Consider the following 21368-nt stretch of genomic DNA (forward strand, 5'->3'; position numbering starts at 1 on the left):
AAGCAAATGACTGTCATTACAGATGAATTACAATCTTCCTTGGTCTCTCAATACAGAATCATCACCATTGAAACTGTTCATTCAATTGTGACTGGTAGGTGTTTTCTGGTGTAAAGTTTGTTATCCGCCTTCCACAATTGTTGGTGCAATTCACTGTATTAAGGATGTTATAATTCAATGTATTTCACAATGGGTTTGTGTTACTAGAATAGTCTCAGTAATGTACATTTCTTTTTGCTGATGTTGATTTTTGATTCAATTATTTTTTATGTTTCTTGCAATTATCACATAAGGCCCAGCGAGGATTTGAACTTAGATCGCAGAAAATGATTAAATGATTATTATACTAAGGATCAACATGCACTTTTCACCAGGAAAACTACATAATCTTTCTTAAACACTGTTCTTAAAACGCAGGAAAAAGCCTATGTTCTTTGATAAGCAGCTTATTACTAAATGGTCTGCAGGTCAATTTGGGCTAGGTAGCTTTGGTGATTTGTATTCATAAACATAACATACTTTCTTTAACACCTTTTTTTAGATACTTTGCATGTTTTGGGTAAGCTTGAAAAGCAACACATAGCTGGCAGGATTTGAACCTGTGCGGGGACACCCCAATGGATTTCAAGTCCATCACCTTAACCACTCGGCCACAACTACAACCTTTTTGATGGTTGTTACAAGCTGGAGTTCAAAAATATTTTTTTTCTGGTTCACGATTGGCAGACTGCTTCTGATGTAATTTAATTTTGTCAGCTGCAGAATTAATGGAGGCCAATTTAGTAGCTAGCTTAGCTTTAAGGAAAATATAGACTTCTAAAGCATTTGGTCTTTGATCACTTGATTTAGAATCAATCGTTTTAATCATTACACCTTGACACCACAAGTGTCCATGTTCTCTATATCACTTTTCATGGACATGTAAGCAAATGACTGTCATTACAGATGAATTACAATCTTCCTTGGTCTCTCAATGCAGAATCATCACCATTGAAACTGTTCATTCAATTGTGACTGGTAGGTGTTTTCTGGTGTAAAGTTTGTTATCCGCCTTCCACAATTGTTGGTGCAATTCACTGTATTAAGGATGTTATAATTCAATGAATTTCACAACGTGTTTGTGTTACTAGAATAGTCTCAGTGATGTACATTTCTTTTTGCTGATGTTGATTTTTGATTCAATTATTTTTTATGTTTCTTGCAATTATCACATAAGGCCTAGGGAGGATTTGAACTTAGATCGCAGAAAATGATTAAATGATTATTATACTAAGGATCAACATGCACTTTTCACCAGGAAAACTACATAATCTTTCTTAAACACTGTTCTTAAAACGCAGGAAAAAGCCTATGTTCTTTGATATGTAGCTTATTACTAAATGGTCTGCAGGTCAATTTGGGCTAGGTAGCTTTGGTGATTTGTATTCATAAACATAACATACTTTCCTTAACACCTTTTTTTTAGATACTTTGCATGTTTTGGGTAAGCTTGAAAAGCAACACGTAGCTGGCAGGATTTGAACCTGCGCGGGGACACCCCAATGGATTTCAAGTCCATCGCCTTAATCACTCGGCCACAACTACAACCTTTTTGTTGGTTGTTACAAGCTGGAGTTCAAAAATATTTTTTTTCTGGTTCACGATTGGCAGACTGCTTCTGATGTAATTTAATTTTGTCAGCTGCTGAATTAATGGAGGGCAATTTAGTAGCTAGCTTAGCTTTAAGGAAAATATAGACTTCTAAGGCATTTGGTCTTTGATCACTTGATTTAGAATCAATAGTTTTAATCATTACACCTTGACACCACAAGTGTCCATGTTCTCTATATCACTTTTCATGGACATGTAAGCAAATGACTGTCATTACAGATGAATTACAATCTTCCTTGGTCTCTCAATGCAGAATCATCACCATTGAAACTGTTCATTCAATTGTGACTGGTAGGTGTTTTCTGGTGTAAAGTTTGTTATCCGCCTTCCACAATTGTTGGTGCAATTCACTGTATTAAGGATGTTATAATTCAATGAATTTCACAACGTGTTTGTGTTACTAGAATAGTCTCAGTGATGTACATTTCTTTTTGCTGATGTTGATTATTGATTCAATTATTTTTTATGTTTCTTGCAATTATCACATAAGGCCCAGCGAGGATTTGAACTTAGATTGCAGAAAATGATTAAATGATTATTCTACTAAGGATCAACATGCACTTTTCACCAGGAAAACTACATAATCTTTCTTAAAACGCAGGAAAAAGCCTATGTTCTTTGATAAGTAGCTTATTACTAAATGGTCTGCAGGTCAATTTGGGCTAGGTAGCTTTGGTGATTTGTATTCATAAACATAACATACTTTCTTTAACACCTTTTTTTAGATACTTTGCATGTTTTGGGTAAGCTTGAAAAGCAACACATAGCTGGCAGGATTTAAACCTGCGCGGGGACACCCCAATGGATTTCAAGTTCATCACCTTAACCACTCGGCCACAACTACAACCTTTTTGTTGGTTGTTACAAGCTGGAGTTCAAAAATATTTTTTTTCTGGTTCACGATTGGCAGTCTGCTTCTGATGTAATTTAATTTTGTCAGCTGCTGAATTAATGGAGGGCAATTTAGTAGCTAGCTTAGCTTTAAGGAAAATATAGACTTCTAAGGCATTTGGTCTTTGATCACTTGATTTAGAATCAATAGTTTTAATCATTACACCTTGACACCACAAGTGTCCATGTTCTCTATATCACTTTTCATGGACATGTAAGCAAATGACTGTCATTACAGATGAATTGCAATCTTCCTTGGTCTCTCAATGCAGAATCATCACCATTGAAACTGTTCATTCAATTGTGACTGGTAGGTGTTTTCTGGTGTAAAGTTTGTTATCCGCCTTCCACAATTGTTGGTGCAATTCACTGTATTAAGGATGTTATAATTCAATGAATTTCACAACGTGTTTGTATTACTAGAATAGTCTCAGTGATGTACATTTCTTTTTGCTGATGTTGATTTTTGATTCAATTATTTTTTATGTTTCTTGCAATTATCACATAAGGCCCAGCGAGGATTTGAACTTAGATCGCAGAAAATGATTAAATGATTATTATACTAAGGATCAACATGCACTTTTCACCAGGAAATCTACATAATCTTTCTTAAGCACTGTTCTTAAAACACAGGAAAAAGCCTCTGTTCTTTGATAAGTAGTTTATTACTAAATTTTCTGCAGGTCAATTTGGGCTAGGTGGCCTTGGTGATTTGTATTCATAAACATAACATACTTTCTTTAACACCTTTTTTAGATACAGTGCATGTTTTGGGTAAGCTTGAAAAGCAACATGTAGCTGGCAGGATTTGAACCTGTGAGGGGGACACCCCAATGGATTTCAAGTCCATCGCCTTAACCACTCGGCCACAACTACAACCTTTTTGTTGGTTGTTACAAGCTGGAGTTGAAAAATATTTTTTTTCTGGTTCACGATTGGCAGACTGCTTCTGATGTAATTTAATTTTGTCAGCTGCTGAATTAATGGAGGGCAATTTAGTAGCTAGCTTAGCTTTAAGGAAAATATAGACTTCTAAGGCATTTGGTCTTTGATCACTTGATTTAGAATCAATAGTTTTAATCATTACACCTTGACACCACAAGTGTCCATGTTCTCTATATCACTTTTCATGGACATGTAAGCAAATGACTGTCATTACAGATGAATTACAATCTTCCTTGGTCTCTCAATGCAGAATCATCACCATTGAAACTGTTCATTCAATTGTGACTGGTAGGTGTTTTCTGGTGTAAAGTTTGTTATCCGCCTTCCACAATTGTTGGTGCAATTCACTGTATTAAGGATGTTATAATTCAATGAATTTCACAACGTGTTTGTGTTACTAGAATAGTCTCAGTGATGTACATTTCTTTTTGCTGATGTTGATTATTGATTCAATTATTTTTTATGTTTCTTGCAATTATCACATAAGGCCCAGCGAGGATTTGAACTTAGATCGCAGAGAATGATTAAATGATTATTATACTAAGGATCAACATGCACTTTTCACCAGGAAAACTACATAATCTTTCTTAAACACTGTTCTTAAAACGCAGGAAAAAGCCTCTGTTCTTTGATAAGTAGTTTATTACTAAATGGTCTGCAGGTCAATTTGGGCTAGGTAGCTTTGGTGATTTGTATTCATAAACATAACATACTTTCTTTAACACCTTTTTTTAGATACTTTGCATGTTTTGGGTAAGCTTGAAAAGCAACACGTAGCTGGCAGGATTTGAACCTGCGCGGGGACACCCCAATGGATTTCAAGTCCATCGCCTTAACCACTCGGCCACAACTACAACCTTTTTGTTGGTTGTTACAAGCTGGAGTTCAAAAATATTTTTTTTCTGGTTCACGATTGGCAGACTGCTTCTGATGTAATTTAATTTTGTCAGCTGCTGAATTAATGGAGGGCAATTTAGTAGCTAGCTTAACTTTTTAGGAAAATATAGACTTCTAAGGCATTTGGTCTTTGATCACTTGATTTAGAATCAATAGTTTTAATCATTACACCTTGACACCACAAGTGTCCATGTTCTCTATATCACTTTTCATGGACATGTAAGCAAATGACTGTCATTACAGATGAATTACAATCTTCCTTGGTCTCTCAATGCAGAATCATCACCATTGAAACTGTTCATTCAATTGTGACTGGTAGGTGTTTTCTGGTGTAAAGTTTGTTATCCGCCTTCCACAATTGTTGGTGCAATTCACTGTATTAAGGATGTTATAATTCAATGAATTTCACAACGTGTTTGTGTTACTAGAATAGTCTCAGTGATGTACATTTCTTTTTGCTGATGTTGATTATTGATTCAATTATTTTTTATGTTTCTTGCAATTATCACATAAGGCCCAGCGAGGATTTGAACTTAGATCGCAGAAAATGATTAAATGATTATTATACTAAGGATCAACATGCACTTTTCACCAGGAAAACTACATAATCTTTCTTAAACACTGTTCTTAAAACGCAGGAAAAAGCCTATGTTCTTTGATAAGTAGCTTATTACTAAATGGTCTGCAGGTCAATTTGGGCTAGGTAGCTTTGGTGATTTGTATTCATAAACATAACATACTTTCTTTAACACCTTTTTTTAGATACTTTGCATGTTTTGGGTAAGCTTGAAAAGCAACACGTAGCTGGCAGGATTTGAACCTGCGTGGGGACACCCCAATGGATTTCAAGTCCATCGCCTTAACCACTCGGCCACAACTACAACCTTTTTGTTGGTTGTTACAAGCTGGAGTTCAAAAATATTTTTTTTCTGGTTCACGATTGGCAGACTGCTTCTGATGTAATTTAATTTTGTCAGCTGCTGAATTAATGGAGGGCAATTTAGTAGCTAGCTTAGCTTTAAGGAAAATATAGACTTCTAAGGCATTTGGTCTTTGATCACTTGATTTAGAATCAATAGTTTTAATCATTACACCTTGACACCACAAGTGTCCATGTTCTCTATATCACTTTTCATGGACATGTAAGCAAATGACTGTCATTACAGATGAATTACAATCTTCCTTGGTCTCTCAATGCAGAATCATCACCATTGAAACTGTTCATTCAATTGTGACTGGTAGGTGTTTTCTGGTGTAAAGTTTGTTATCCGCCTTCCACAATTGTTGGTGCAATTCACTGTATTAAGGATGTTATAATTCAATGAATTTCACAACGTGTTTGTGTTACTAGAATAGTCTCAGTGATGTACATTTCTTTTTGCTGATGTTGATTTTTGATTCAATTATTTTTTATGTTTCTTGCAATTATCACATAAGGCCCAGCGAGGATTTGAACTTAGATCGCAGAAAATGATTAAATGATTATTATACTAAGGATCAACATGCACTTTGCACCAGGAAAACTACATAATCTTTCTTAAGCACTGTTCTTAAAATGCAGGAAAAAGCTTCTGTTCTTTGATAAGTAGTTTATTACTAAATTTTCTGCAGGTCAATTTGGGCTAGGTGGTCTTGGTGATTTGTATTCATAAACATAACATACTTTCTTTAACACCTTTTTTAGATACAGTGCATGTTTTGGGTAAGCTTGAAAAGCAACACGTAGCTGGCAGGATTTGAACCTGCGCGGGGACACCCCAATGGATTTTGAGTCCATCGCCTTAACCACTTGGCCACAACTACAACCTTTTTGTTGGTTGTTACAAGCTGGAGTTCAAAAATATTTTTTTTCTGGTTCACGATTGGCAGACTGCTTCTGATGTAATTTAATTTTGTCAGATGCTGAATTAATAGAGGGCAATTTAGTAGCTAGCTTAGCTTTAAGGAAAATATAGACTTCTAAGGCATTTGGTCTTTGATCACTTGATTTAGAATCAATAGTTTTAATCATTACACCTTGACACCACAAGTGTCCATGTTCTCTATATCACTTTTCATGGACATGTAAGCAAATGACTGTCATTACAGATGAATTACAATCTTCCTTGGTCTCTCAATGCAGAATCATCACCATTGAAACTGTTCATTCAATTGTGACTTGTAGGTGTTTTCTGGTGTAAAGTTTGTTATCCGCCTTCCACAATTGTTGGTGCAATTCACTGTATTAAGGATGTTATAATTCAATGAATTTCACAACGTGTTTGTGTTACTAGAATAGTCTCAGTGATGTACATTTCTTTTTGCTGATGTTGATTTTTGATTCAATTATTTTTTATGTTTCTTGCAATTATCACATAAGGCCCAGCGAGGATTTGAACTTAGATCGCAGAAAATGATTAAATGATTATTATACTAAGGATCAACATGCACTTTTCACCAGGAAAACTACATAATCTTTCTTAAGCACTGTTCTTAAAACGCAGGAAAAAGCTTCTGTTCTTTGATAAGTAGTTTATTACTAAATTTTCTGCAGGTCAATTTGGGCTAGGTGGTCTTGGTGATTTGTATTCATAAACATAACATACTTTCTTTAACACCTTTTTTAGATACAGTGCATGTTTTGGGTAAGCTTGAAAAGCAACATGTAGCTGGCAGGATTTGAACCTGCGCAGGGACACCCCAATGGATTTCGAGTCCATCGCCTTAACCACTCGGCCACAACTACAACCTGTTTGTTGGTTGTTACAAGCTGGAGTTGAAAAATATTTTTTTTCTGGTTCACGATTGGCAGACTGCTTCTGATGTAATTTAATTTTGTCAGCTGCTGAATTAATGGAGGGCAATTTAGTAGCTAGCTTAGCTTTAAGGAAAATATAGACTTCTAAGGCATTTGGTCTTTGATCACTTGATTTAGAATCAATAGTTTTAATCATTACACCTTGACACCACAAGTGTCCATGTTCTCTATATCACTTTTCATGGACATGTAAGCAAATGACTGTCATTACAGATGAATTACATTCTTCCTTGGTCTCTCAATGCAGAATCATCACCATTGAAACTGTTCATTCAATTGTGACTGGTAGGTGTTTTCTGGTGTAAAGTTTGTTATCCGCCTTCCACAATTGTTGGTGCAATTCACTGTATTAAGGATGTTATAATTCAATGAATTTCACAACGGGTTTGTGTTACTAGAATAGTCTCAGTGATGTACATTTCTTTTTGCTGATGTTGATTTTTGATTCAATTATTTTTTATGTTTCTTGCAATTATCACATAAGGCCCAGCGAGGATTTGAACTTAGATCGCAGAAAATGATTAAATGATTATTATACTAAGGATCAACATGCACTTTGCACCAGTAAAACTACATAATCTTTCTTAAGCACTGTTCTTAAAACGCAGGAAAAAGCCTCTGTTCTTTGATAAGTAGTTTATTACTAAATTTTCTGCAGGTCAATTTGGGCTAGGTGGTCTTGGTGATTTGTATTCATAAACATAACATACTTTCTTTAACACATTTTTTAGATACAGTGCATGTTTTGGGTAAGCTTGAAAAGCAAAATGTAGCTGGCAGGATTTGAACCTGCGCGGGGACACCCCAATGGATTTCGAGTCCATCACCTTAACCACTCGGCCACAACTACAACCTTTTTGTTGGTTGTTACAAGCTGGAGTTCAAAAATATTTTTTTTCTGGTTCACGATTGGCAGACTGCTTCTGATGTAATTTAATTTTGTCAGCTGCTGAATTAATGGAGGGCAATTTAGTAGCTAGCTTAGCTTTAAGGAAAATATAGACTTCTAAGGCATTTGGTCTTTGATCACTTGATTTAGAATCAATAGTTTTAATCATTACACCTTGACACCACAAGTGTCCATGTTCTCTATATCACTTTTCATGGACATGTAAGCAAATGACTGTCATTACAGATGAATTACAATCTTCCTTGGTCTCTCAATGCAGAATCATCACCATTGAAACTGTTCATTCAATTGTGACTGGTAGGTGTTTTCTGGTGTAAAGTTTGTTATCCGCCTTCCACAATTGTTGGTGCAATTCACTGTATTAAGGATGTTATAATTCAATGAATTTCACAACGTGTTTGTGTTACTAAAATAGTCTCAGTGATGTACATTTCTTTTTGCTGATGTTGATTTTTGATTCAATTATTTTTTATGTTTCTTGCAATTATCACATAAGGCCCAGCGAGGATTTGAACTTAGATCGCAGAAAATGATTAAATGATTATTATACTAAGGATCAACATGCACTTTTCACCAGGAAAACTACATAATCTTTCTTAAGCACTGTTCTTAAAACGCAGGAAAAAGCCTCTGTTCTTTGATAAATAGTTTATTACTAAATTTTCTGCAGGTCTATTCGGGCTAGGTGGCCTTGGTGATTTGTATTTATAAACATATCATACTTTCTTTAACACCTTTTTTAGATACAGTGCATGTTTTGGGTAAGCTTGAAAAGCAACACGTAGCTGGCAGGATTTGAACCTGTGCGGGGACACCCCAATGGATTTCAAGTACATCGCCTTAATCACTCGGCCACAACTACAACCTTTTTGTTGGTTGTTACAAGCTGGAGTTCAAAAATATTTTTTTTCTGGTTCACGATTGGCAGACTGCTTCTGATGTAATTTAATTTTGTCAGCTGCTGAATTAATGGAGGGCAATTTAGTAGCTAGCTTAGCTTTAAGGAAAATATAGACTTCTAAGGCATTTGGTCTTTGATCACTTGATTTAGAATCAATAGTTTTCAGCATTACACCTTGACACCACAAGTGTCCATGTTCTGTATATCACTTTTCATGGACATGTAAGCAAATGACTGTCATTACAGATGAATTACAATCTTCCTTGGTCTCTCAATGCAGAATCATCACCATTGAAACTGTTCATTCAATTGTGACTGGTAGGTGTTTTCTGGTGTAAAGTTTGTTATCCGCCTTCCACAATTGTTGTTGCAATTCACTGTATTAAGGATGTTATAATTCAATGAATTTCACAACGTGTATGTGTTACTAGAATAGTCTCAGTGATGTACATTTCTTTTTGCTGATGTTGATTATTGATTCAATTATTTTTTATGTTTCTTGCAATTATCACATAAGGCCCAGCGAGGATTTGAACTTAGATCGCAGAAAATGATTAAATGATTATTATACTAAGGATCAACATGCACTTTTCACCAGGAAATCTACATAATCTTTCTTAAGCACTGTTCTTAAAACACAGGAAAAAGCCTCTGTTCTTTGATAAGTAGTTTATTACTAAATTTTCTGCAGGTCAATTTGGGCTAGGTGGCCTTGGTGATTTGTATTCATAAACATAACATACTTTCTTTAACACCTTTTTTTAGATACTTTGCATGTTTTGGGTAAGCTTGAAAAGCAACACGTAGCTGGCAGGATTTGAACCTGCGCGGGGACACCCCAATGGATTTCAAGTCCATCGCCTTAACCACTCGGCCACAACTACAACCTTTTTGTTGGTTGTTACAAGCTGGAGTTCAAAAATATTTTTTTTCTGGTTCACGATTGGCAGACTGCTTCTGATGTAATTTAATTTTGTCAGCTGCTGAATTAATGGTGGCCAATTTAGTAGCTAGCTTAGCTTTAAGGAAAATATAGACTTCTAAGGCATTTGGTCTTTGATCACTTGATTTAGAATCAATAGTTTTAATCATTACACCTTGACACCACAAGTGTCCATGTTCTCTATATCACTTTTCATGGACATGTAAGCAAATGACTGTCATTACAGATGAATTACAATCTTCCTTGGTCTCTCAATACAGAATCATCACCATTGAAACTGTTCATTCAATTGTGACTGGTAGGTGTTTTCTGGTGTAATGTTTGTTATCCGCCTTCCACAATTGTTGGTGCAATTCACTGTATTAAGGATGTTATAATTCAATGTATTTCACAATGGGTTTGTGTTACTAGAATAGTCTCAGTAATGTACATTTCTTTTTGCTGATGTTGATTTTTGATTCAATTATTTTTTATGTTTCTTGCAATTATCACATAAGGCCCAGCGAGGATTTGAACTTAGATCGCAGAAATTGATTAAATGATTATTATACTAAGGATCAACATGCACTTTTCACCAGGAAAACTACATAATCTTTCTTAAACACTGTTCTTAAAATGCAGGAAAAAGCCTATGTTCTTTGATAAGTAGCTTATTACTAAATGGTCTGCAGGTCAATTTGGGCTAGGTAGCTTTGGTGATTTGTATTCATAAACATAACATACTTTCTTTAACACCTTTTTTTAGATACTTTGCATGTTTTGGGTAAGCTTGAAAAGCAACACATAGCTGGCAGGATTTGAACCTGCGCGGGGACACCCCAATGGATTTCAAGTCCATCACCTTAACCACTCGGCCACAACTACAACCTTTTTGTTGGTTGTTACAAGCTGGAGTTCAAAAATATTTTTTTTCTGGTTCACGATTGGCAGTCTGCTTCTGATGTAATTTAATTTTGTCAGCTGCTGAATTAATGGAGGGCAATTTAGTAGCTAGCTTAGCTTTAAGGAAAATATAGACTTCTAAGGCATTTGGTCTTTGATCACTTGATTTAGAATCAATAGTTTTCAGCATTACACCTTGACACCACAAGTGTCCATGTTCTGTATATCACTTTTCATGGACATGTAAGCAAATGACTGTCATTACAGATGAATTACAATCTTCCTTGGTCTCTCAATGCAGAATCATCACCATTGAAACTGTTCATTCAATTGTGACTGGTAGGTGTTTTCTGGTGTAAAGTTTGTTATCCGCCTTCCACAATTGTTGGTGCAATTCACTGTATTAAGGATGTTATAATTCAATGAATTTCACAACGTGTTTGTGTTACTAGAATAGTCTCAGTGATGTACATTTCTTTTTGCTGATGTTGATTATTGATTCAATTATTTTTTATGTTTCTTGCAATTATCACATAAGGCCCAGCGAGGATTTGAACTTAGATCGCAGAAAATGATTAAATGATTATTATACTAAGGATCAACATGCACTTTTCACCAGGAAATCTACATAATCTTTCTTAAGCACTGTTCTTAAAACACAGGAAAAAGCCTCTGTTCTTTGATAAGTAGTTTATTACTAAATTTTCTGCAGGTCAATTTGGGCTAGGTGGCCTTGGTGATTTGTATTCATAAACATAACATACTTTCTTTGCATGTTTTGGGTAAGCTTGAAAAGCAACACGTAGCTGGCAGGATTTGAACCTGCGCGGGGACACCCCAATGGATTTCAAGTCCATCGCCTTAACCACTCGGCCACAACTACAACCTTTTTGTTGGTTGTTACAAGCTGGAGTTCAAAAATATTTTTTTTCTGGTTCACGATTGGCAGACTGCTTCTGATGTAATTTAATTTTGTCAGCTGCTGAATTAATGGTGGCCAATTTAGTAGCTAGCTTAGCTTTAAGGAAAATATAGACTTCTAAGGCATTTGGTCTTTGATCACTTGATTTAGAATCAATAGTTTTAATCATTACACCTTGACACCACAAGTGTCCATGTTCTCTATATCACTTTTCATGGACATGTAAGCAAATGACTGTCATTACAGATGAATTACAATCTTCCTTGGTCTCTCAATACAGAATCATCACCATTGAAACTGTTCATTCAATTGTGACTGGTAGGTGTTTTCTGGTGTAAAGTTTGTTATCCGCCTTCCACAATTGTTGGTGCAATTCACTGTATTAAGGATGTTATAATTCAATGTATTTCACAATGGGTTTGTGTTACTAGAATAGTCTCAGTAATGTACATTTCTTTTTGCTGATGTTGATTTTTGATTCAATTATTTTTTATGTTTCTTGCAATTATCACATAAGGCCCAGCGAGGATTTGAACTTAGATCGCAGAAATTGATTAAATGATTATTATACTAAGGATCAACATGTACTTTTCACCAGGAAAACTACATAATCTTTCTTAAACACTGTTCTTAAAATGCAGGAAAAAGCCTATGTTCTTTGATAAGCAGCTTATTACTAAATGGTCTGCAGGTCAATTTGGGCTAGGTAGCTTTGGTGATTTGTATTCATAAACATAACATACTTTCTTTAACACCTTTTTTTAGATACTTTGCATGTTTTGGGTAAGCTTGAAAAGCAACACATAGCTGGCAGGATTTGAACCTGCGCAGGGACACCCCAATGGATTTCAAGTCCATCACCTTAACCACTCGGCCACAACTACAACCTTTTTGATGGTTGTTACAAGCTGGAGTTCAAAAATATTTTTTTTCTGGTTCACGATTGGCAGACTGCTTCTGATGTAATTTAATTTTGTCAGCTGCTGAATTAATGGAGGCCAATTTAGTAGCTAGCTTAGCTTTAAGGAAAATATAGACTTCTAAAGCATTTGGTCTTTGATCACTTGATTTAGAATCAATCGTTTTAATCATTACACCTTGACACCACAAGTGTCCATGTTCTCTATATCACTTTTCATGGACATGTAAGCAAATGACTGTCCTTACAGATGAATTACAATCTTCCTTGGTCTCTCAATGCAGAATCATCACCATTGAAACTGTTCATTCAATTGTGACTGGTAGGTGTTTTCTGGTGTAAAGTTTGTTATCCGCCTTCCACAATTGTTGGTGCAATTCACTGTATTAAGGATGTTATAATTCAATGAATTTCACAACGTGTTTGTGTTACTAGAATAGTCTCAGTGATGTACATTTCTTTTTGCTGATGTTGATTTTTGATTCAATTATTTTTTATGTTTCTTGCAATTATCACATAAGGCCTAGCGAGGATTTGAACTTAGATCGCAGAAAATGATTAAATGATTATTATACTAAGGATCAACATGCACTTTTCACCAGGAAAACTACATAATCTTTCTTAAACACTGTTCTTAAAACGCAGGAAAAAGCCTATGTTCTTTGATAAGTAGCTTATTACTAAATGGTCTGCAGGTCAATTTGGGCTAGGTAGCTTTGGTGATTTGTATTCATAAACATAACATACTTTCTTTAACACCTTTTTTTAGATACTTTGCATGTTTTGGGTAAGCTTGAAAAGCAACACATAGCTGGCAGGATTTGAACCTGCGCGGGGACACCCCAATGGATTTCAAGTCCATCACCTTAACCACTCGGCCACAACTACAACCTTTTTGTTGGTTGTTACAAGCTGGAGTTCAAAAATATTTTTTTTCTGGTTCACGATTGGCAGTCTGCTTCTGATGTAATTTAATTTTGTCAGCTGCTGAATTAATGGAGGGCAATTTAGTAGCTAGCTTAGCTTTAAGGAAAATATAGACTTCTAAGGCATTTGGTCTTTGATCACTTGATTTAGAATCAATAGTTTTAATCATTACACCTTGACACCACAAGTGTCCATGTTCTCTATATCACTTTTCATGGACATGTAAGCAAATGACTGTCATTACAGATGAATTACAATCTTCCTTGGTCTCTCAATGCAGAATCATCACCATTGAAACTGTTCATTCAATTGTGACTGGTAGGTGTTTTCTGGTGTAAAGTTTGTTATCCGCCTTCCACAATTGTTGGTGCAATTCACTGTATTAAGGATGTTATAATTCAATGAATTTCACAACGTGTTTGTATTACTAGAATAGTCTCAGTGATGTACATTTCTTTTTGCTGATGTTGATTTTTGATTCAATTATTTTTTATGTTTCTTGCAATTATCACATAAGGCCCAGCGAGGATTTGAACTTAGATCGCAGAAAATGATTAAATGATTATTATACTAAGGATCAACATGCACTTTTCACCAGGAAATCTACATAATCTTTCTTAAGCACTGTTCTTAAAACGCAGGAAAAAGCCTCTGTTCTTTGATAAGTAGTTTATTACTAAATTTTCTGCAGGTCAATTTGGGCTAGGTGGCCTTGGTGATTTGTATTCATAAACATAACATACTTTCTTTAACACCTTTTTTAGATACAGTGCATGTTTTGGGTAAGCTTGAAAAGCAACATGTAGCTGGCAGGATTTGAACCTGTGAGGGGGACACCCCAATGGATTTCGAGTCCATCGCCTTAACCACTCGGCCACAACTACAACCTTTTTGTTGGTTGTTACAAGCTGGAGTTCAAAAATATTTTTTTTCTGGTTCACGATTGGCAGACTGCTTCTGATGTAATTTAATTTTGTCAGCTGCTGAATTAATGGAGGCCAATTTAGTAGCTAGCTTAGCTTTAAGGAAAATATAGACTTCTAAGGCATTTGGTCTTTGATCACTTGATTTAGAATCAATAGTTTTAATCATTACACCTTGACACCACAAGTGTCCATGTTCTCTATATCACTTTTCATGGACATGTAAGCAAATGACTGTCATTACAGATGAATTACAATCTTCCTTGGTCTCTCAATGCAGAATCATCACCATTGAAACTGTTCATTCAATTGTGACTGGTAGGTGTTTTCTGGTGTAAAGTTTGTTATCCGCCTTCCACAATTGTTGGTGCAATTCACTGTATTAAGGATGTTATAATTCAATGAATTTCACAACGTGTTTGTATTACTAGAATAGTCTCAGTGATGTACATTTCTTTTTGCTGATGTTGATTTTTGATTCAATTATTTTTTATGTTTCTTGCAATTATCACATAAGGCCCAGCGAGGATTTGAACTTAGATCGCAGAAAATGATTAAATGATTATTATACTAAGGATCAACATGCACTTTTCACCAGGAAATCTACATAATCTTTCTTAAGCACTGTTCTTAAAACGCAGGAAAAAGCCTCTGTTCTTTGATAAGTAGTTTATTACTAAATTTTCTGCAGGTCAATTTGGGCTAGGTGGCCTTGGTGATTTGTATTCATAAACATAACATACTTTCTTTAACACCTTTTTTAGATACAGTGCATGTTTTCGGTAAGCTTGAAAAGCAACATGTAGCTGGCAGGATTTGAACCTGTGAGGGGGACACCCCAATGGATTTCGAGTCCATCGCCTTAACCACTCGGCCACAACTACAACCTTTTTGTTGGTTGTTACAAGCTGGAGTTCAAAAATATTTTTTTTCTGGTTCACGATTGGCAGACTGCTTCTGATGTAATTTAATTTTGTCAGCTGCTGAATTAATGGAGGGCAATTTAGTAGCTAGCTTAGCTTTAAGGAAAATATAGACTTCTAAGGCATTTGGTCTTTGATCACTTGATTTAGAATCAATAGTTTTAATCATTACACCTTGACACCACAAGTGTCCATGTTCTCTATATCACTTTTCATGGACATGTAAGCAAATGACTGTCATTACAGATGAATTACAATCTTCCTTGGTCTCTCAATGCAGAATCATCACCATTGAAACTGTTCATTCAATTGTGACTGGTAGGTGTTTTCTGGTGTAAAGTTTGTTATCCGCCTTCCACAATTGTTGGTGCAATTCACTGTATTAAGGATGTTATAATTCAATGAATTTCACAACGTGTTTGTGTTACTAGAATAGTCTCAGTGATGTACATTTCTTTTTGCTGATGTTGATTTTTGATTCAATTATTTTTTATGTTTCTTGCAATTATCACATAAGGCCCAGCGAGGATTTGAACTTAGATCGCAGAAAATGATTAAATGATTATTATACTAAGGATCAACATGCACTTTTCACCAGGAAAACTACATAATCTTTCTTAAACACTGTTCTTAAAACGCAGGAAAAAGCCTCTGTTCTTTGATAAGTAGCTTATTACTAAATGGTCTGCAGGTCAATTTGGGCTAGGTAGCTTTGGTGATTTGTATTCATAAACATAACATACTTTCTTTAACACCTTTTTTTAGATACTTTGCATGTTTTGGGTAAGCTTGAAAAGCAACACGTAGCTGGCAGGATTTGAACCTGCGCGGGGACACCCCAATGGATTTCAAGTCCATCGCCTTAACCACTCAGCCACAACTACAACCTTTTTGTTGGTTGTTACAAGCTGGAGTTCAAAAATATTTTTTTTCTGGTGCACGATTGGCAGACTGCTTCTGATGTAATTTAATTTTGTCAGCTGCTGAATTAATGGTGGCCAATTTAGTAGCTAGCTTAGCTTTAAGGAAAATATAGACTTCTAAGGCATTTGGTCTTTGATCACTTGATTTAGAATCAATAGTTTTAATCATTACACCTTGACACCACAAGTGTCCATGTTCTCTATATCACTTTTCATGGACATGTAAGCAAATGACTGTCATTACAGATGAATTACAATCTTCCTTGGTCTCTCAATGCAGAATCATCACCATTGAAACTGTTCATTCAATTGTGACTGGTAGGTGTTTTCTGGTGTAAAGTTTGTTATCCGCCTTCCACAATTGTTGGTGCAATTCACTGTATTAAGGATGTTATAATTCAATGAATTTCACAACGTGTTTGTGTTACTAGAATAGTCTCAGTGATGTACATTTCTTTTTGCTGATGTTGATTATTGATTCAATTATTTTTTATGTTTCTTGCAATTATCACATAAGGCCCAGCGAGGATTTGAACTTAGATCGCAGAAAATGATTAAATGATTATTATACTAAGGATCAACATGCACTTTTCACCAGGAAAACTACATAATCTTTCTTAAACACTGTTCTTAAAACGCAGAAAAAAGCCTCTGTTCTTTGATAAGTAGCTTATTACTAAATGGTCTGCAGGTCAATTTGGGCTAGGTAGCTTTGGTGATTTGTATTCATAAACATAACATACTTTCTTTAACACCTTTTTTTAGATACTTTGCATGTTTTGGGTAAGCTTGAAAAGCAACATGTAGCTGGCAGGATTTGAACCTGCGTGGGGACACCCCAATGGATTTCAAGTCCATTGCCTTAACCACTCGGCCACAACTACAACCTTTTTGTTGGTTGTTACAAGCTGGAGTTCAAAAATATTTTTTTTCTGGTTCACGATTGGCAGACTGCTTCTGATGTAATTTAATTTTGTCAGCTGCTGAATTAATGGAGGGCAATTTAGTAGCTAGCTTAGCTTTAAGGAAAATATAGACTTCTAAGGCATTTGGTCTTTGATCACTTGATTTAGAATCAATAGTTTTAATCATTACACCTTGACACCACAAGTGTCCATGTTCTCTATATCACTTTTCATGGACATGTAAGCAAATGACTGTCATTACAGATGAATTGCAATCTTCCTTGGTCTCTCAATGCAGAATCATCACCATTGAAACTGTTCATTCAATTGTGACTGGTAGGTGTTTTCTGGTGTAAAGTTTGTTATCCGCCTTCCACAATTGTTGGTGCAATTCACTGTATTAAGGATGTTATAATTCAATGAATTTCACAACGTGTTTGTGTTACTAGAATAGTCTCAGTGATGTACATTTCTTTTTGCTGATGTTGATTATTGATTCAATTATTTTTTATGTTTCTTGCAATTATCACATAAGGCCCAGCGAGGATTTGAACTTAGATCGCAGAAAATGATTAAATAATTATTATACTAAGGATCAACATGCACTTTTCACCAGGAAAACTACATAATCTTTCTTAAACACTGTTCTTAAAACGCAGGAAAAAGCCTATGTTCTTTGATAAGTAGCTTATTACTAAATGGTCTGCAGGTCAATTTGGGCTAGGTGGCCTTGGTGATTTGTATTCATAAACATAACATACTTTCTTTAACACCTTTTTTAGATACAGTGCATGTTTTGGGTAAGCTTGAAAAGCAACACGTAGCTGGCAGGATTTGAACCTGTGCGGGGACACCCCAATGGATTTCGAGTCCATCGCCTTAACCACTCAGCCACAACTACAACCTTTTTGTTGGTTGTTACAAGCTGGAGTTCAAAAATATTTTTTTTCTGGTTCACGATTGGCAGACTGCTTCTGATGTAATTTAATTTTGTCAGCTGCTGAATTAATGGAGGGCAATTTAGTAGCTAGCTTAGCTTTAAGGAAAATATAGACTTCTAAGGCATTTGGTCTTTGATCACTTGATTTAGAATCAATAGTTTTAATCATTACACCTTGACACCACAAGTGTCCATGTTCTCTATATCACTTTTCATGGACATGTAAGCAAATGACTGTCATTACAGATGAATTACAATCTTCCTTGGTCTCTCAATGCAGAATCATCACCATTGAAACTGTTCATTCAATTGTGACTGGTAGGTGTTTTCTGGTGTAAAGTTTGTTATCCGCCTTCCACAATTGTTGGTGCAATTCACTGTATTAAGGATGTTATAATTCAATGAATTTCACAACGTGTTTGTGTTACTAGAATAGTCTCAGTGATGTACATTTCTTTTTGCTGATGTTGATTATTGATTCAATTATTTTTTATGTTTCTTGCAATTATCACATAAGGCCCAGCGAGGATTTGAACTTAGATCGCAGAAAATGACTAAATTATTATTATACTAAGGATCAACATGCACTTTTCACCAGGAAAACTACATAATCTTTCTTAAACACTGTTCTTAAAACGCAGGAAAAAGCCTCTGTTCTTTGATAAGTAGCTTATTACTAAATGGTCTGCAAGTCAATTTGGGCTAGGTAGCTTTGGTGATTTGTATTCATAAACATAACATACTTTCTTTAACACCTTTTTTTAGATACTTTGCATGTTTTGGGTAAGCTTGAAAAGCAACACGTAGCTGGCAGGATTTGAACCTGCGCGGGGACACCCCAATGGATTTCGAGTCCATCGCCTTAACCACTCGGCCACAACTACAACCTTTTTGTTGGTTGTTACAAGCTGGAGTTCAAAAATATTTTTTTTCTGGTTCACGATTGGCAGACTGCTTCTGATGTAATTTAATTTTGTCAGCTGCTGAATTAATGGAGGGCAATTTAGTAGCTAGCTTAGCTTTAAGGAAAATATAGACTTCTAAGGCATTTGGTCTTTGATCACTTGATTTAGAATCAATAGTTTTAATCATTACACCTTGACACCACAAGTGTCCATGTTCTCTATATCACTTTTCATGGACATGTAAGCAAATGACTGTCATTACAGATGAATTACAATCTTCCTTGGTCTCTCAATGCAGAATCATCACCATTGAAACTGTTCATTCAATTGTGACTGGTAGGTGTTTTCTGGTGTAAAGTTTGTTATCCGCCTTCCACAATTGTTGGTGCAATTCACTGTATTAAGGATGTTATAATTCAATGAATTTCACAACGTGTTTGTGTTACTAGAATAGTCTCAGTGATGTACATTTCTTTTTGCTGATGTTGATTATTGATTCAATTATTTTTTATGTTTCTTGCAATTATCACATAAGGCCCAGCGAGGATTTGAACTTAGATCGCAGAGAATGATTAAATGATTATTATACTAAGGATCAACATGCACTTTTCACCAGGAAAACTACATAATCTTTCTTAAACACTGTTCTTAAAACGCAGGAAAAAGCCTCTGTTCTTTGATAAGTAGTTTATTACTAAATGGTCTGCAGGTCAATTTGGGCTAGGTAGCTTTGGTGATTTGTATTCATAAACATAACATACTTTCTTTAACACCTTTTTTTAGATACTTTGCATGTTTTGGGTAAGCTTGAAAAGCAACACGTAGCTGGCAGGATTTGAACCTGCGTGGGGACACCCCAATGGATTTCAAGTCCATCGCCTTAACCACTCGGCCACAACTACAACCTTTTTGTTGGTTGTTACAAGCTGGAGTTCAAAAATATTTTTTTTCTGGTTCACGATTGGCAGACTGCTTCTGATGTAATTTAATTTTGTCAGCTGCTGAATTAATGGAGGGCAATTTAGTAGCTAGCTTAACTTTTTAGGAAAATATAGACTTCTAAGGCATTTGGTCTTTGATCACTTGATTTAGAATCAATAGTTTTAATCATTACACCTTGACACCACAAGTGTCCATGTTCTCTATATCACTTTTCATGGACATGTAAGCAAATGACTGTCATTACAGATGAATTACAATCTTCCTTGGTCTCTCAATGCAGAATCATCACCATTGAAACTGTTCATTCAATTGTGACTGGTAGGTGTTTTCTGGTGTAAAGTTTGTTATCCGCCTTCCACAATTGTTGGTGCAATTCACTGTATTAAGGATGTTATAATTCAATGAATTTCACAACGTGTTTGTGTTACTAGAATAGTCTCAGTGATGTACATTTCTTTTTGCTGATGTTGATTATTGATTCAATTATTTTTTATGTTTCTTGCAATTATCACATAAGGCCCAGCGAGGATTTGAACTTAGATCGCAGAAAATGATTAAATGATTATTATACTAAGGATCAACATGCACTTTTCACCAGGAAATCTACATAATCTTTCTGAAACACTGTTCTTAAAACGCAGGAAAAAGCCTATGTTCTTTGATAAGTAGTTTATTACTAAATTTTCTGCAGGTCAATTTGGGCTAGGTGGCCTTGGTGATTTGTATTCATAAACATAACATACTTTCTTTAACACCTTTTTTAGATACAGTGCATGTTTTGGGTAAGCTTGAAAAGCAACACGTAGCTGGCAGGATTTGAACCTGTGCGGGGACACCCCAATGGATTTCGAGTCCATCGCCTTAACCACTCGGCCACAACTACAACCTTTTTGTTGGTTGTTACAAGCTGGAGTTCAAAAATATTTTTTTTCTGGTTCACGATTGGCAGACTGCTTCTGATGTAATTTAATTTTGTCAGCTGCTGAATTAATGGAGGGCAATTTAGTAGCTAGCTTAGCTTTAAGGAAAATATAGACTTCTAAGGCATTTGGTCTTTGATCACTTGATTTAGAATCAATAGTTTTAATCATTACACCTTGACACCACAAGTGTCCATGTTCTCTATATCACTTTTCATGGACATGTAAGCAAATGACTGTCATTACAGATGAATTACAATCTTCCTTGGTCTCTCAATGCAGAATCATCACCATTGAAACTGTTCATTCAATTGTGACTGATAGGTGTTTTCTGGTGTAAAGTTTGTTATCCGCCTTCCACAATTGTTGGTGCAATTCACTGTATTAAGGATGTTATAATTCA

At 35.4% G+C, this 21368-nt stretch overlaps 23 non-coding genes across 23 annotated transcripts; all 23 read right to left on the minus strand.

The window, feature by feature from the left end:
- Nucleotides 1–578: 578 nt before the first annotated feature.
- Nucleotides 579–660, minus strand: TRNAS-UGA (transfer RNA serine (anticodon UGA)). The gene has a single exon. It is a non-coding gene; the product is annotated as a tRNA-Ser (tRNA).
- Nucleotides 661–1502: 842 nt separating this feature from the next.
- On the minus strand, nt 1503–1584 carry TRNAS-UGA (transfer RNA serine (anticodon UGA)). The gene has a single exon. It is a non-coding gene; the product is annotated as a tRNA-Ser (tRNA).
- An 828-nt stretch (nt 1585–2412) lies between these two features.
- Nucleotides 2413–2494, minus strand: TRNAS-UGA (transfer RNA serine (anticodon UGA)). Its single transcript has one exon. It is a non-coding gene; the product is annotated as a tRNA-Ser (tRNA).
- An 840-nt stretch (nt 2495–3334) lies between these two features.
- On the minus strand, nt 3335–3417 carry TRNAS-UGA (transfer RNA serine (anticodon UGA)). Its single transcript has one exon. It is a non-coding gene; the product is annotated as a tRNA-Ser (tRNA).
- Nucleotides 3418–4258: 841 nt separating this feature from the next.
- Nucleotides 4259–4340, minus strand: TRNAS-UGA (transfer RNA serine (anticodon UGA)). Its single transcript has one exon. It is a non-coding gene; the product is annotated as a tRNA-Ser (tRNA).
- An 842-nt stretch (nt 4341–5182) lies between these two features.
- Nucleotides 5183–5264, minus strand: TRNAS-UGA (transfer RNA serine (anticodon UGA)). The gene has a single exon. It is a non-coding gene; the product is annotated as a tRNA-Ser (tRNA).
- An 840-nt stretch (nt 5265–6104) lies between these two features.
- On the minus strand, nt 6105–6186 carry TRNAL-CAA (transfer RNA leucine (anticodon CAA)). The gene has a single exon. It is a non-coding gene; the product is annotated as a tRNA-Leu (tRNA).
- An 840-nt stretch (nt 6187–7026) lies between these two features.
- Nucleotides 7027–7108, minus strand: TRNAS-CGA (transfer RNA serine (anticodon CGA)). The gene has a single exon. It is a non-coding gene; the product is annotated as a tRNA-Ser (tRNA).
- An 840-nt stretch (nt 7109–7948) lies between these two features.
- Nucleotides 7949–8030, minus strand: TRNAS-CGA (transfer RNA serine (anticodon CGA)). The gene has a single exon. It is a non-coding gene; the product is annotated as a tRNA-Ser (tRNA).
- Nucleotides 8031–8870: 840 nt separating this feature from the next.
- TRNAS-UGA (transfer RNA serine (anticodon UGA)) lies at nt 8871–8952 on the minus strand. Its single transcript has one exon. It is a non-coding gene; the product is annotated as a tRNA-Ser (tRNA).
- An 841-nt stretch (nt 8953–9793) lies between these two features.
- TRNAS-UGA (transfer RNA serine (anticodon UGA)) lies at nt 9794–9875 on the minus strand. The gene has a single exon. It is a non-coding gene; the product is annotated as a tRNA-Ser (tRNA).
- An 841-nt stretch (nt 9876–10716) lies between these two features.
- On the minus strand, nt 10717–10798 carry TRNAS-UGA (transfer RNA serine (anticodon UGA)). The gene has a single exon. It is a non-coding gene; the product is annotated as a tRNA-Ser (tRNA).
- Nucleotides 10799–11617: 819 nt separating this feature from the next.
- TRNAS-UGA (transfer RNA serine (anticodon UGA)) lies at nt 11618–11699 on the minus strand. The gene has a single exon. It is a non-coding gene; the product is annotated as a tRNA-Ser (tRNA).
- Nucleotides 11700–12540: 841 nt separating this feature from the next.
- Nucleotides 12541–12622, minus strand: TRNAS-UGA (transfer RNA serine (anticodon UGA)). Its single transcript has one exon. It is a non-coding gene; the product is annotated as a tRNA-Ser (tRNA).
- Nucleotides 12623–13463: 841 nt separating this feature from the next.
- Nucleotides 13464–13545, minus strand: TRNAS-UGA (transfer RNA serine (anticodon UGA)). The gene has a single exon. It is a non-coding gene; the product is annotated as a tRNA-Ser (tRNA).
- Nucleotides 13546–14385: 840 nt separating this feature from the next.
- On the minus strand, nt 14386–14468 carry TRNAS-CGA (transfer RNA serine (anticodon CGA)). The gene has a single exon. It is a non-coding gene; the product is annotated as a tRNA-Ser (tRNA).
- Nucleotides 14469–15308: 840 nt separating this feature from the next.
- On the minus strand, nt 15309–15391 carry TRNAS-CGA (transfer RNA serine (anticodon CGA)). The gene has a single exon. It is a non-coding gene; the product is annotated as a tRNA-Ser (tRNA).
- Nucleotides 15392–16232: 841 nt separating this feature from the next.
- TRNAS-UGA (transfer RNA serine (anticodon UGA)) lies at nt 16233–16314 on the minus strand. Its single transcript has one exon. It is a non-coding gene; the product is annotated as a tRNA-Ser (tRNA).
- Nucleotides 16315–17155: 841 nt separating this feature from the next.
- TRNAS-UGA (transfer RNA serine (anticodon UGA)) lies at nt 17156–17237 on the minus strand. The gene has a single exon. It is a non-coding gene; the product is annotated as a tRNA-Ser (tRNA).
- An 840-nt stretch (nt 17238–18077) lies between these two features.
- On the minus strand, nt 18078–18159 carry TRNAS-CGA (transfer RNA serine (anticodon CGA)). Its single transcript has one exon. It is a non-coding gene; the product is annotated as a tRNA-Ser (tRNA).
- An 841-nt stretch (nt 18160–19000) lies between these two features.
- TRNAS-CGA (transfer RNA serine (anticodon CGA)) lies at nt 19001–19082 on the minus strand. Its single transcript has one exon. It is a non-coding gene; the product is annotated as a tRNA-Ser (tRNA).
- An 841-nt stretch (nt 19083–19923) lies between these two features.
- On the minus strand, nt 19924–20005 carry TRNAS-UGA (transfer RNA serine (anticodon UGA)). Its single transcript has one exon. It is a non-coding gene; the product is annotated as a tRNA-Ser (tRNA).
- Nucleotides 20006–20846: 841 nt separating this feature from the next.
- On the minus strand, nt 20847–20928 carry TRNAS-CGA (transfer RNA serine (anticodon CGA)). Its single transcript has one exon. It is a non-coding gene; the product is annotated as a tRNA-Ser (tRNA).
- Between the last annotated feature and the right edge of the window lie 440 nt (nt 20929–21368).

The sequence above is a fragment of the Mixophyes fleayi genome, chromosome 10, assembly GCF_038048845.1.
Source record: "Mixophyes fleayi isolate aMixFle1 chromosome 10, aMixFle1.hap1, whole genome shotgun sequence".
NCBI lineage: Eukaryota > Metazoa > Chordata > Amphibia > Anura > Limnodynastidae > Mixophyes > Mixophyes fleayi.